Source organism: Phodopus roborovskii, unplaced genomic scaffold (genome assembly GCF_943737965.1).
Source record: "Phodopus roborovskii unplaced genomic scaffold, PHOROB, whole genome shotgun sequence".
NCBI lineage: Eukaryota > Metazoa > Chordata > Mammalia > Rodentia > Cricetidae > Phodopus > Phodopus roborovskii.
Window position 1 is genome coordinate 51083123 of NW_026126517.1, and position 12881 is coordinate 51096003.

Below are 12881 nucleotides of genomic sequence, written 5' to 3' on the forward strand. Positions count from 1 at the left end.
AGCATGTCCTTCCCAGTGTAACAAGATTTGAACAAGTCCTCAGAGTCCCTATTTCCCCAAAATCTTTATCTATGTTTATAAAAATTCTATTTCTATCATAGTTTTCATGTCATTAATACTTCACATTAACAGAGGCTACTTAAATCAAAGTGACTGAGAGCAAGCCACAGTTGGGTATAAAAGAGGAGGAAAAACAAAGTAAAATGGAAAGTGCAAAGCAGTTGAATATATTTACAAGAACCTTTAATCCCCAGAAGACAAATGCATACTACAGTAAAAATATTATGCAAAACAAAACATTAAAATACTATGCCAAGGGGCTGGAGTGATGGTTCAGTGGTTAAGAGCACATGCTACTATTGCAGATGGCCTGCACTTGATTCTCAGCACTCATGTTGGATGGCTCCCAACCTCCAATGAGCTCCAGGGGATCTAACAACCTCTGGTTTCCAAGGGCACTGCATTCAAGTGCACACATACACACACGATGAAAAATAAAGAAGAAATTTCAAAAAGAAAAAAAAATCCAATGGGTGGCAGCAGTGGTGAACGCCTTTAACCCCAGTACTCGAGGCAGAGGCAGGCGGATCTCTGAGTTCCAGGCCAGCCTGGTCTACAGAGTGAGTTCCAGGACAGCCAGTGTTACACAGAGAAACCCTATCTTGAAAAACTAAAAAATAAATAGATTTAAAAAAAAATCTATACTTCACAAATCACCTCAAATTAGATATGACTCTAACTAATAAGATTAGGAAAAGCATACAATAGGTATTTTACTGAAAAAAAGAAAAAAGACATGTAACATACTTTTAAAGAGAATTTCACAAGTGTGGTACCTTGTGCTACTCAGAAGGATAACTTAATCCTGGGAATTCTAGGCCATCCTGAGCAACATAGTGAACATTTTTAGGGGGAAAATATCAATTGTCAGCTTTATGACTTTGACAAGGTACTGAACTACCTACAGAGTTAGTATGTTAACTAATTACATGAATTAACACATATAATCACTTTAAACAGTACCTAATATACACCCAAGTACTAATAAAAGGCTAGGTAATAAAGTCACTATTATCTTTAAACTTTATTTTTAAGTAGCTAGTTCATGTTTGGTAATTGAGAAGTTACCAAATTCTAAACCACTTACTTGCAGAAATTAGATGACAAAGATAAATGTTAAAAAATGTATATAAGAAATAAAGCTGGCAAGGTGGTACACACCATTGATCCAAGCACTTGGGAGCTCTGTGAATTTGAGACCACCCTGGTCTACAAAGTGAGTTCCAAGATAGGTTACACAGAGAAACCCTGCCTTAGGATAAAAAAAAAAAAAAAAAAAAAAAAGACCAGCCTGGCTTATAGAGTTAGTTCCAGGACGGTCAGGACTCAGAGAAACTTGTCTTGAAAAACCAAAAGAGAAGTATGTACAAACAAAATCGTAAGATGCACATTACCAAACATATATGAACATCACACACACACACACACACACACACACACACACACACACACGGACTTTTAGAGGTTAGCTGGGACCTATTTTTACATTATCACACTCTAAAATAGTGCCAGCAATATGGTAAGTACTAAACTAATGCATAATAAAATAATCTGAAGCCTTAGTAAAATTTCATATCATTGACAGGAATACCTGGCTTTATGATATCTTAATCCACCTAGAGGTAGAGTAAATTTTGTCTGATTATCAACAGTCTACCTTCAAGGAGGGCTCAAGCCTGCCATCCTTGGGAGGCTCAAACAGAAACAAGTTTGAGGCTCACCTAGGCTATGTAGTGAGGCACTGTCTCCAAAGAGCAAAATAAAAATTAATAAATATACTTTTTCTATTCTTCCAACCCAAGTAGGACATATCAAATCTAATTTGGATAGCTGGGAGATAAAATTCAACTCAAAAGATCATATGTCACCAATCTGCAGGTAATTCCATAAAACAAGAAGTCACACTTATACTGAGCCAAGGGGCTGGAGCGATGGTTCCGGAGCTAGGAATACCTGCTGCTCTTGCAGAGACTCTAGAGATGGTTCCTAGAACTCACATGGCACCGCACGACAGTCTAACTCCATCTGCAGGGGGTCGTTTCCCTCTTCTGGCCTCCACAGGCACCAGACACACCCATGGTGCACAGAGACATGAAACAAAAAATAAATTCTAAAAGAAAGCAAGCTGAAGCTGAAAGACTGGAGATTCAGCTCCGGGGGAGAGCACTTGTCTAGCCTGGGCAAGGCCCTGAGTGTGATCCTCCACACAAAAATAAGCAAATGAATGAATATGTTAATAAACAAAACCAGGTGTGGTGGTTCATGCCTATAACCCCAGCACTCAGGACTGCCACTGACTTTGAGGCCAGCCTGGGCTGCAATGTGGGACCCTGCCTCACAAAGCCAAAAGACAAACTGAAGCTTGAGGGAAACCATATACCACTAGACAGCAGAAAATGCCAGTTTGGGGGAAGAAAATGGAGAAGGGCTGTGCAACAGAGTGAGGTCAGACACTAGCTTTAAATTCAAGACTTAAGACAACTCCAAAAATCTTAACAGTCAAGATAAATTATAATTTCCACTATTAAAAAAAAAAAAAAAGGAATATCCTAGAGTAGAGATTAGGTACAGAAAAGAGTCAAAGAGAACCCAAGCAAGCCACGGATTCAGGAGGCTGGCATGGGGTAGGCATCTTTCTGAGATCTGAGTCCAGCTGTAGTTCATTTGTGGGAGCTCAGTGGCCTTATAATAATCTGCTACAACCCCAACCCCAACCCCACAGCAGGCAAGCTTATGGGGGGTTTGTGTTCCCTGAGATCTAAGAGCTGGATGAATACCATCTATTTGGGAGAATCAAACACAGCATAGAACGACTTTAAAAACCAAGGCAACACATGATTAGCAGCCCAAACGCCCAGGCCTGGCAATTAGTGGCTTGACAATTAGTGCTGCAGAAGTTCCAAGATAACTGTGGGTGGTCAAAGGAGGCAGATTCAGCTACGGGGTGGGGTGGGGAGCTGAGTGAACAAATCTCAAAGCCTAGGCTGAAAGGCAGTAGGGACTGGGACCAGGGGAAGGAAAGGAAGAAAAGATCGGTCATTTAGGACTACATAGGGAGACACTGTTTCAAAATAGGACAAAAAAGAGCTGGAGAGATGGCTCAGTAGTTAAGAGTGCACACTGCCCTTGCAGAAGCCTGAGTTCAGTCCCCAGCTCCCATGGCCAGCCACTCACAGTCACCTATAACTCTCTGACAATCTCCTCTGTACTCTAAGGTATCCTGCACTCAATAGCGCTCTCTCTCTCTCTCTCTGTGCATGTGTGTGTGTGTCTCCTGCATGTGCATGCACACACACCCCTAAATAACCTAAAAAGGGGGGGGAGGGGACAGAAATTTAAGTCCAGTCTCCATGCTTTTCTACTCCCCACAGTGCTTTACTACAAGCTAAAATATCCTTTCCTTTTCAAATCGTTTTATATTCTTCAGAGGACAGTTCAAACACTTCTTCCAAGACAGTTCCCCTTGGGTCCTATTCAGAAGACAGGGGCCAGACCCAAGGTTTAGGCTTGGGAGTGGGGGAGTGAGAACGAACGAGTAAGATTTCCTCTGCAGCAAGGGGGAAGCAGAGGCTGGTTGCAGTAAGAACAAATTACAGCGGGAATTCTCCTGAGAGTGCCTGCTGGAGGTAAGACCACACTGCTGTGTCTCAGCCTGCATGTTTTGTGGTTTAGCAGCAGTAACTGTACACTTTAGCGGACACTGCAGGAAAAGTAATGAGAGGTGAGGGTCAGGGATTAACTCTGAAACAATCATGCAGTTAGAGCCAGCCCACCAAGAAGAAACATACATTTAATTTGAACCTGACTTGATACGGACATGTTTGAAGGGCAATCTCCCTTAGCTGGCATGGACACCAGGAGAAATATTCCATAACAGTTCCTCACTTGCTATAACAAAACAACCAAAAAATGCAAAATATATTGTTAGTTATAATTTTACATATGGGAATCCAGAGTATGTAATTATTAGTAATAGAATCTTCCTGAAGTAACTTCTCATTCAGTAAGTTAAGGACTAAAACAATTTTACTTATAAGTCTATGCACATATTAAATAATATGTACTTGCCAAACATATACTACTGGTAAAACAAAAACAAATAAACAAAACAACAATTAAAAAAAACCCTAAGTAAAAAATTTCATGAAAAGTTTAAAAATCAGGAACACACACACACACTTTGAAACCCTGTCTTTTGTAATCCTGGTTAGCCCTGAATTTGTGATTTTCCTACCTCAGACTCTCTGGTGCCTGGATTACAGGTATGTTCCACCACTCTAGCACACTTAAGTAACTTTAACTTGTAGCCAGACATGACGGACCCACACACATGCCTATATCTCAGCAGGAGACAGAAAGAGGAGATGCTGTGAATTCAAGGCCACCTTGGTTTGTTGTAGTGAGTTCCAGGCCAGCCAGAGATACATGAAAGACCCTGTCTAGAAATTTAAAGTCATCTTGCCATGGTACTGTTAGTACTCTTGTTCATTCAGCATTCATTTCCCCTAATTTATCTTCCATCCAGTTTTCTAACATAAACTTCAGGAGCTGTGTTCTCTTGAATGTATTAACAATAACACCACAAGTTGAGATATGAAAGTCCAGATAGGAAACTGCTCATCTGCAAAGGGGTTCTGCCAGTCACCTTAGTTTGTAAGTTTGTCCTTGTGAGTTTGTGTTCCTTCTCTAGTGAGTGGATGTAGGTATTTGGGCATACATGCCCTAGGGAGTGAATATCTTTACAGGTCAAAAGAGGTCACATGTATGGAGGAACTTTAATAGTATTTTAGCAATTGTCTCTTAGGAGCACAAGTTTTGAACTGGGGATGTAGCACTGCTGATAGGGAGCTACATAGGTTTGATCTCTATCATCACATAAAACTAAGGGTGGTAGTGCATACCTCTAGCCCTAGCACTTGGTAGAGGAAGGCAAGAGAATCAAAAGTTCAAAGCCACCTTCAGCTAAATGAAACCTGTTTCAAAACAAACTAGCCAGCAAGATGGCTTAGTGAGATGAGGGCATTCACTACCAAGCCTGATGATCCAACTTCAATTCATGGGACCCACAAGGTAGAGAGACAACTGATTCCTGTGGGTTCTCCATACATGTACCATGGTGGCACACTGCTACCTACAATGCATAACATAGACACATACAAAATAAATAAATGTAATTTTAAAAAGGAAAAAAATGGAGCGCAGGTGTCTGTCAGACATGATGGCTAGCCCTATAACACCATATGTTGAGAGCTGAGACACTCCTGTTACATTGAGGAAGAGTCTGGGCTACATAGTGAGTTGCAGGCCTAGCCTGAACTACACAGTGACCTGTAAAAACAAAGCGTACAAGTGAAGCACGCCAGTCACAAAAGCACATATGCTGTATGACTCGATCTACATGAAATATCTAGAGACTTAGTGACTGCTGGTGGGTAAGGGGTTTCTTTCTGGCATGAAGAAAATGGATTGCAGTAGAGGCTGCTCAACTCTTGAGAATACATTAAGATCAGTTGATTTTTACAACCACAGGCTTTTGTTTTGTTTCATTGGCTTTGAGACAGTCTCATTTAGTCCAAGTTGGCCCTGAATTCTACTTATCAAGTGCTGGATTATAATGCAGGGATTATTGTCTCTTTTCCTTCTTGGGATTACTTTTAAAAGGGTAACCTGTACGGTAGACAAATAATATTTCAACAAAGTTGTTTTGAGATAGGATTTCTATATATAGCCCAAGCTGGCCTTAAACTCAAGATCCTCTTGCCTAAGTATCTCAATTGCTATGATTACAAGTATGCACCACTGTGCCTGCCTTCAATAAAATAATTGTATAATAATGAGAGAGAAATGTGAAGATGTGAATGAACAAAGAGTGAACCTAACCAGGCACGATGGTCCACGCCTGGAATCCCAGCACTTGGGAAGAGGAAGCAGGGGGACTGCTGTTAAAGACAAGCCTGGGCTGGCGAGTGGCACTCCATCTCAAAACACAGCAAAAAAGCAAACCTCTTCCATTTAGAACACTAAAATACTTAAGATGGATCACAGATAGACCAATGTGAAAACCCAAAACCAGAAAGCAGCGTATCCTGCTGGGGGTGATCTGTGGCTGTAATTCCAGCACCTGGGAGGTAAAGGCAGGAAGACTTGAGAAGTTTAAAGTCATTGTTTTCAACATAGTGAGTTTGAGGCCAGCCTGGGGTACACAAGACCCTGTAAAGAAACCAGAGCATCTTTACTACTTTAAGGGTAGGTCCAAATTTCTTGGTCAGGATGCAAGAGACATTAATTGTAAAAAAGAACAGCATTCCATTTCAAGATATAGGTTAATGATGGGACCAACAAGATGGTTCAGCAGGTAAAGGTACTTGCTGCCAAGTTTGATGATCCACATGCTGGAGAGGACCAACTCTTACAGGTTGTCCTGTGACTTCCACACATGCATCATGGCACACGGGTCCTATACACTCACAAAATAAATAAATGTAAAAATTCTATTTTCAAGATACAGGCTGATGATTTTGCTCCAAAAGAAATTCTAGAGTACTATAATGCATGCACTTACAACTATGTGCCACTTTGGATTATTCGAACCTCTATTACTTCATTACCATTAACTAGCAAAACAAAACTAACTGACAGAAGTCTGTGGAGACCGACTCAGCTGTGAAGTACTCACCGTGCAAACATGAAGACCAGTGTTTGATCCCCAGCACCCATAGAAAAGTCAGACTAATCTCAGAGCCAGGGAAGAGGAGACAGGAGAATCCCTGGGGCTCAGAGATTAACTAGTCAGCCTTACTGACTGAGTTCAGGGAACTCCAAGCTTAGTGAGCAACCCTGTCTGAATGAATGAATGAATGAATGAATGAATGAATGAATGAATGAATGAATGAAAATAAGGTAGAACCCATGGTGGTGCTGCACACCATTAATCCCAGCACTCCAGAGGCAGAGGCAAGAGGATCAATGTGACTTTGAGGCCAACCTGGTCTATATAGTGAGTTCCAGGACAGCCTGTGCTATATAGAGAGAGACCTAGTTCTCTCAAAAGGCAACTGGCTTCCACACAAATGTGAGTATATATACATACATATACACTTCCTACTGGAGTCAGATAGATAAAAGAGTGTACTCAGATTTAATTGTTTTTAATAGTTAGCAAACAGAATTTGATTCTACAATTTTAATATCTAGCCGGCAAATGGACAATCACAATTAAATAATATTTCTGTTTTCTATATTGTCTTCCTTTCAATATGATTTTACACTTATTTTTCCTTTCTATATGATTTTACACTTAACGATTTTTAAAGGATTTGACATAAAACCATGAAGAGCAGACAGATGTAATTCAAATGCCAACAAGGCATTGCTTTGGCTACGATTATAGCTAACAGTTCTAATCAGGAAAATGGAGCACTTGGGAGGCTGAGTGTAAAAGGCTGCCTTAGTGAGCAAATGACCCATTCATGCATTGTGAGTTCCAGCCAGACTGGGCTACAGAGAAAAACACATGACAAACAAAACAAAGCAAAATTTCCTGAGAGGTGGCTCATGCTAGCACTCTGGAGGAAAAGGCAGGAAGTTCATGAATTTGGGGCTAAACAATAACAGCAGGGTACAGACTGCCACAGAACACTGTTAAACCCATTCTCTCCCACAGTCTCTGCGTCTTTCATCCTCTCCCCTCTCTGTTGATCCCTATCCCAGTTACACATTTACACCAGCAGACCCGCCCCTGCTGATAACAGTGCTTGGAGCTAGTTGATCTTCCTGTGTCCAGCTCACCTTCAATTCCAAATAAATGGACAAAATTGCACGTACTCTATGCATACACCACAGACACTCCAACACCACAGAAACAGATGATCTGGGAGAACTGATGACTAGTACAGGCCTCCAATTTACAAGGTACTTTAAAATACCTTTAGAATTATCTTCCCATCTTGGTTTTCAGAGTGTGACTTCTACCAACTTTGAGATATCCAAATTCCAGGTTTCACTTCAAAATGAACAGGTATGGTGATTTATGCATGCTACGTTCAAAAAGTACTGTCCCTACATGATATAGGCCCTTAGGCCCTTTCTGTTGTACTGACCCGTTGTTTAAACAAGCCAGTAGATGAGAGTTAAAAATTGTCTTTTGTGGGCTGGAGAGAGGGCTCAGAGGTTAAGAGCACTGTACTGCTCTTCCAGAGGTCCTGAGTTCAACTCCCAGCAACTACATAGTGGCTCCCAAACATCTGTAATGATCTGGTGCCCTCTCCTCTCTGATGCACTGTCTGTCATCCAGTCACACATGCGACTAGAGCACTCATATAAATAAATCTTTTTTTTAAAAATTTGTCTTTTGGCTCTCGTGGTGCTGGAATCAAACCCATGTCCTTACACTTGCTGGGCAAGCATTTAACTATTGAACTATAGCCCCAGCCTGGAAAAAAAAATTGCGATTACACTGAAAATCAATAGAAGTGATAGGATCTGACCTATAACTATTTAATGTCAGCCTCTAAGTACTTAATATCGGGCAAAATATGGCTTAGTGATCTACCACAAAAATGAAAGAAAATTTAGCTACATGGTGGTAATATCCTCAAGAACTCACCTTTGTTCACTCTTGCCTAGCACAGGGGTTGGAATGATACACATTTCTTAATAATTACTGAAGGAGGGACAAGGGATATGGTTCAGCAGATGCGACTCAGGGAGTCATGACATTAACTTCCAGGCTTCCTCATGCATGTTCACACATGTGTGAACACACATGAACATGCATTGACCCAACTTCACAGAACACATACATTCCATAGAAGGCTAGGATAATCATGGGGTTACCTGGCCACCATCAATCTCCTTCTAAAAAAAAAAAAAACTAGAAATGCAAGGCAAGAAAGTTCTAAGATGTGGAATACAATGGGATGCACACTACAGAGCCAGAGGTGGGATTCTAACTGTAACTGTGGCTTTTTTTTTTAATTCTACTTATGTGTATGTGTGTGCCAGCTTGTCTGTATGCATACCATGTGTACAGTGCTTGTAGAGACCAGAAGAGGGTACCAGATGTAACTAGAGTTACAGATGGTTGTAGGCTCTTATATGGGGTACTGGGGACTAAATCCACGTCCTTTGGAAGATCAACATGTCTTAACCTCTGAGACATCTCTCCAGACCCTAACTGTGGCTCTTAAAGACTTACTGGTCCTGCCTGTAATTCCAGTACTGGGAAGCTGAGGCAGGAAAAGAACAAGCTAAAGGCCAGCCTGCACTAGGTAGTGAGACTGGCTCAAAAGACCAAAAAGAGGTGTATGCATGTGTGGCAGGACTGGGAAGAGGCAACAAAAAGGAGACCGAGCAAAGCTATTTTCCTAAAATACCAACAGGTCGATTGATTAATCAATTTAATCTGCCAAAAAACTATTCTGAAGTATTCTCAGAAAAAGAACGAACTGCACAAAAATGTCAGAAACCAAAGAAGACTGCACATAGCTAAAAGATCTCCGCAGGCTCATTTCCTGTTTAAGTATGACCTCTTGGGATAAGTTTTACTGCCGTGTTCATTACTAAATAGATGACTGTGGGTTTTAAGGGAAGCAGAGGGCAAGTTGGAAATTCGATTCTTAGTTAAACATGAAAGAAGACACGGGGGGGGGGTGCCTAAAAACAGAAACGCGGGGTGGGGTGGGGGGTTTCGAAAGGGTAAAGGAGATTCTTGAACGCGAATGAGAAGACGAGAAAACAGAGGGGAAGGAAACGAGAAGAAAAGGAAAGTAAAAACTGGGGCTGTTTCCCATATCTGTTTGTAACCAGAATGCAGGCTTGCGGAGGAAGCACATCAACTTCTGTAAGCGCAAATATAGCGACCCAGTCACGTCCTCAAAACAAACCCGCATCAGCTTCACAGCCGGCCCCAGCTGTGCTGCACGGGAGCCAGAAATTGATTCCAAGGCAGAGCAGAGAACATAGATCAAAATGGCCAATGCAAGACGGCCAGATTTCAATCGCGAAAAGGGTGTGTCCCAAATTCTGTGGGTTCCCTCTCAGCCAGGACAGCGAGAAGATGGCTGGGGTGGAGGGGCTGCGGGGAGAGGCACTTCCCAGACGACTTCCCCAGCCCAAGCAGATTCCAGAGCATCAGCCGGTCCCAAAGCCAGACGGGTCGGTCCCGAACCCCAGGAAGACCGTCCCGAACTCTACTAGGTAGACGGGTCCCGAACTCGAGGAGGCCGGTTTCGAACCCCCGCCGGCCGGCCAGCCGCAAGTGACTCACCGACAGCCCGGAGCCTGCGAGCCTGGCCGCGGGCGACACCCGGCACACCTCGCCGTCCCGGAACGGCCAGGCACCCTGGGCTCCTTAGCGAGGCCCGCAGAGAAGGCGCCGCAGGCCGGCGGCGGGAAGCACAGCCGCTCCCTCCTCGGTCGCCCAGGCCGGAGCGACCCGCTGCCGCGCCCGCCGACGGACTTCCTGGAAAGCACCGTGCTGAACTCACCTGCTGGCGTCCGGCCGCCGACCTCCTGCACTGCCCGCAAGGTTTAACCCGCTCGTCTCTGCGCCCACGCTGCGCGGTGCCTCAACTTCTGGGAGTTGCCGAACCCTCCCTCCAGCTGCCCCCCAAACCGGACCGCGCTGTCTGTGTTACTCTACTCGCTCCCTCGTCCCCTCCGATGCGCTTGCGTACTCTTGATGCAGGCTGCATGCTGGGAGTTGTAGTTCGTGGGAGAAGGGCGCGGCTCCACACGGACCTGGTTCTTTACAATGGGAAGGGTTTTACAACAGGGTACAGATACCAGGAGTAGGCTGAGAAAAATGCTCTCTGCTCCTGTACACACCTGCCCGCGACCCTATGGAATCTAGAAAGACAGTCTAGAGGCTTTTTTGGATAGAAGGTTTCTTGAGTAAAAAAACTTAATACGGAGCCAAGCTTGTCTTTATACCCTTGGTAACTAATGCGAGGGCATGATATCAGTTTTTAAACTTGTCGTGGAAGTCAGATAAAAGCGAAGGGACTGGGGATGCAGCTGAATTGATAGAATGTTTAATCAATCAAAGCCCTAGATTTGATCCCAAGCACGGCATAAACTGGTGCATGCCTGTAATCCCAGCACTTGAGACAGAAGGAGGGGAATCAAAAGTTTAAGGTAATCTTCAGCCATCTACATACGGAATTCAAGGCCAGTCGGTGCTACATGAGGGTTTTGTTTTTTAAGACCAACTCAGGGCAGAAAAGGCCATAAGTCACCCCCAGGGGGTCGTGCCTCCATACAAAGAGAGGGGTAAAGTAGAAAAGCAGAAATACATTTCATTAATAAACACACCCTGGAAAGGAACAGACAAAGGGGCCAATAAGCTTTAGGTTTAAGCAGAGGAAGAATTGGGGCGGGGAGCAAGAAGTATGTATAATTGAGCAACACTAGTCATGATGTTTCTTCAAAGTGGTCCAAAGAGTTGCTTTTGTCTGAGGGGACAATGTTCCAGCGTATAGCCTCCCTAAGGATGGGATGCCCTCATCTGGGAGCTCTTCTGACCTGGGATGCTCTGGTGTTCATGGAATCCGAGGTGACTCGGGGGTCTTTGGGGAGTGTTGTGGATTAATCTTTTTGTATACTGTGAAAATGTGTCTCTGCCAAGGCATCTTCTGATTGGTTTGATAAAGAGCTGAATGGCCAATAGCTGGGCAGGAGAGGATAGGCAGGACTTTGGGGCAGAGAGATTGAAGGGGGAGTGATGAAGGAGGCAGGGAATTTGCGGGGGGGGGGAGGTGGGCGGGTTTTGGACATACAGTATGAAGGGCAAGTAATGAGCCACGTGACAGGATCTAGATTAATATAAACGGGTTAACTTAAGTTATAAGAGCTAGTTGTTAACAAGCCTAAGCTAAAGCTAATCTTTCATAATCAATAAGATGTCTCTGTGTCATTATTTGGGAGCTAGGAGTCCAAAGAAAGACTGGGTACAGGGGAGCTGACTATCAGATGTCTCATTTACTTTATTTTTATGTCTTTACCCTTGTAGGGGGATGAGATACCCTTGTAGGATTTTTGGATAGGCATTCCTTGAATGATGAACATGCCTACATGCAGAGGTAACTAGGCAACCCAAAACAGGAAGCAGACACAAAATGAAAGCAGAGATGCTGGGGTTTATCCTGCTTTTAGTTATCTTATGGGCCCAACTGAGGAATCAGTGCCTTTTAACAAGAGCAGTTTCTAACTGCCTGTTAGATGGCAATTACCTCATCATCCTGGTCAGTTTCTGCTCCATCCCATACTCCCATTCCAACTTCATATTCTATGTCAGTCAGTGAGACTGGGCTAATGTGAGAGGAAATGACAGAAGCAGCTGGTCAACGGAGAGAAATAAAGTGGATAGTTTAGGGAGGGAAAGATGAAGAAAGTGGAAACACCTCAGAGGACTTTTTGATAATGTCCTCTGCAATGGTTGTCTCTTGGGCAGGGCTCGGAGGAGATGATCCCTAAGGAGTGTAATGGCACAGACAGGAGTAATGTTCTTTCTGTCTTGTTAACTTTCTGAAAATGCAGCCAGAGCCAGGCAGTGGTAGTGGGTGGTACACACCTTTAGTCCCAGCACTGGGGAAGTAGAGGCAGACTGATCTCTACAAGTTTGAGGCCAACATAGTCTACAAAGTGAAGTTCCAGGACAGCTAAGGTTACACAGAAGAACCCTGTCTTAAAAAAAAAAAAAAAAAAAAAAAAAAAAAAATGCAGCCTAGAAGAGGACTGTGGAGTGCATGCTTGAGGTAAATTCCAGCTACACCCAGAATAGGGAGTCACCCAATGGTTAACCTTCTGGTATCTACTTCTTC

General features: G+C 43.4%; 1 protein-coding gene across 2 annotated transcripts in view; it reads right to left on the reverse strand.

Annotated features, from left to right (window-relative positions):
* Tmod3 (tropomodulin 3) overlaps positions 1 to 10675 on the reverse strand; it is a 55209-nt gene extending 44534 nt beyond the window's left edge. Inside the window, exon 1 of one of the 2 annotated variants that reach the window (XM_051197962.1) lies at positions 10548 to 10675. The gene's annotated coding sequence lies outside the window, so the exon portion shown is untranslated. Of the gene's footprint in view, positions 1 to 10327; positions 10475 to 10547 lie in introns of those variants that run through there. The other variant, XM_051197963.1, reaches the window with a different exon arrangement.
* Between the last annotated feature and the right edge of the window lie 2206 nt (positions 10676 to 12881).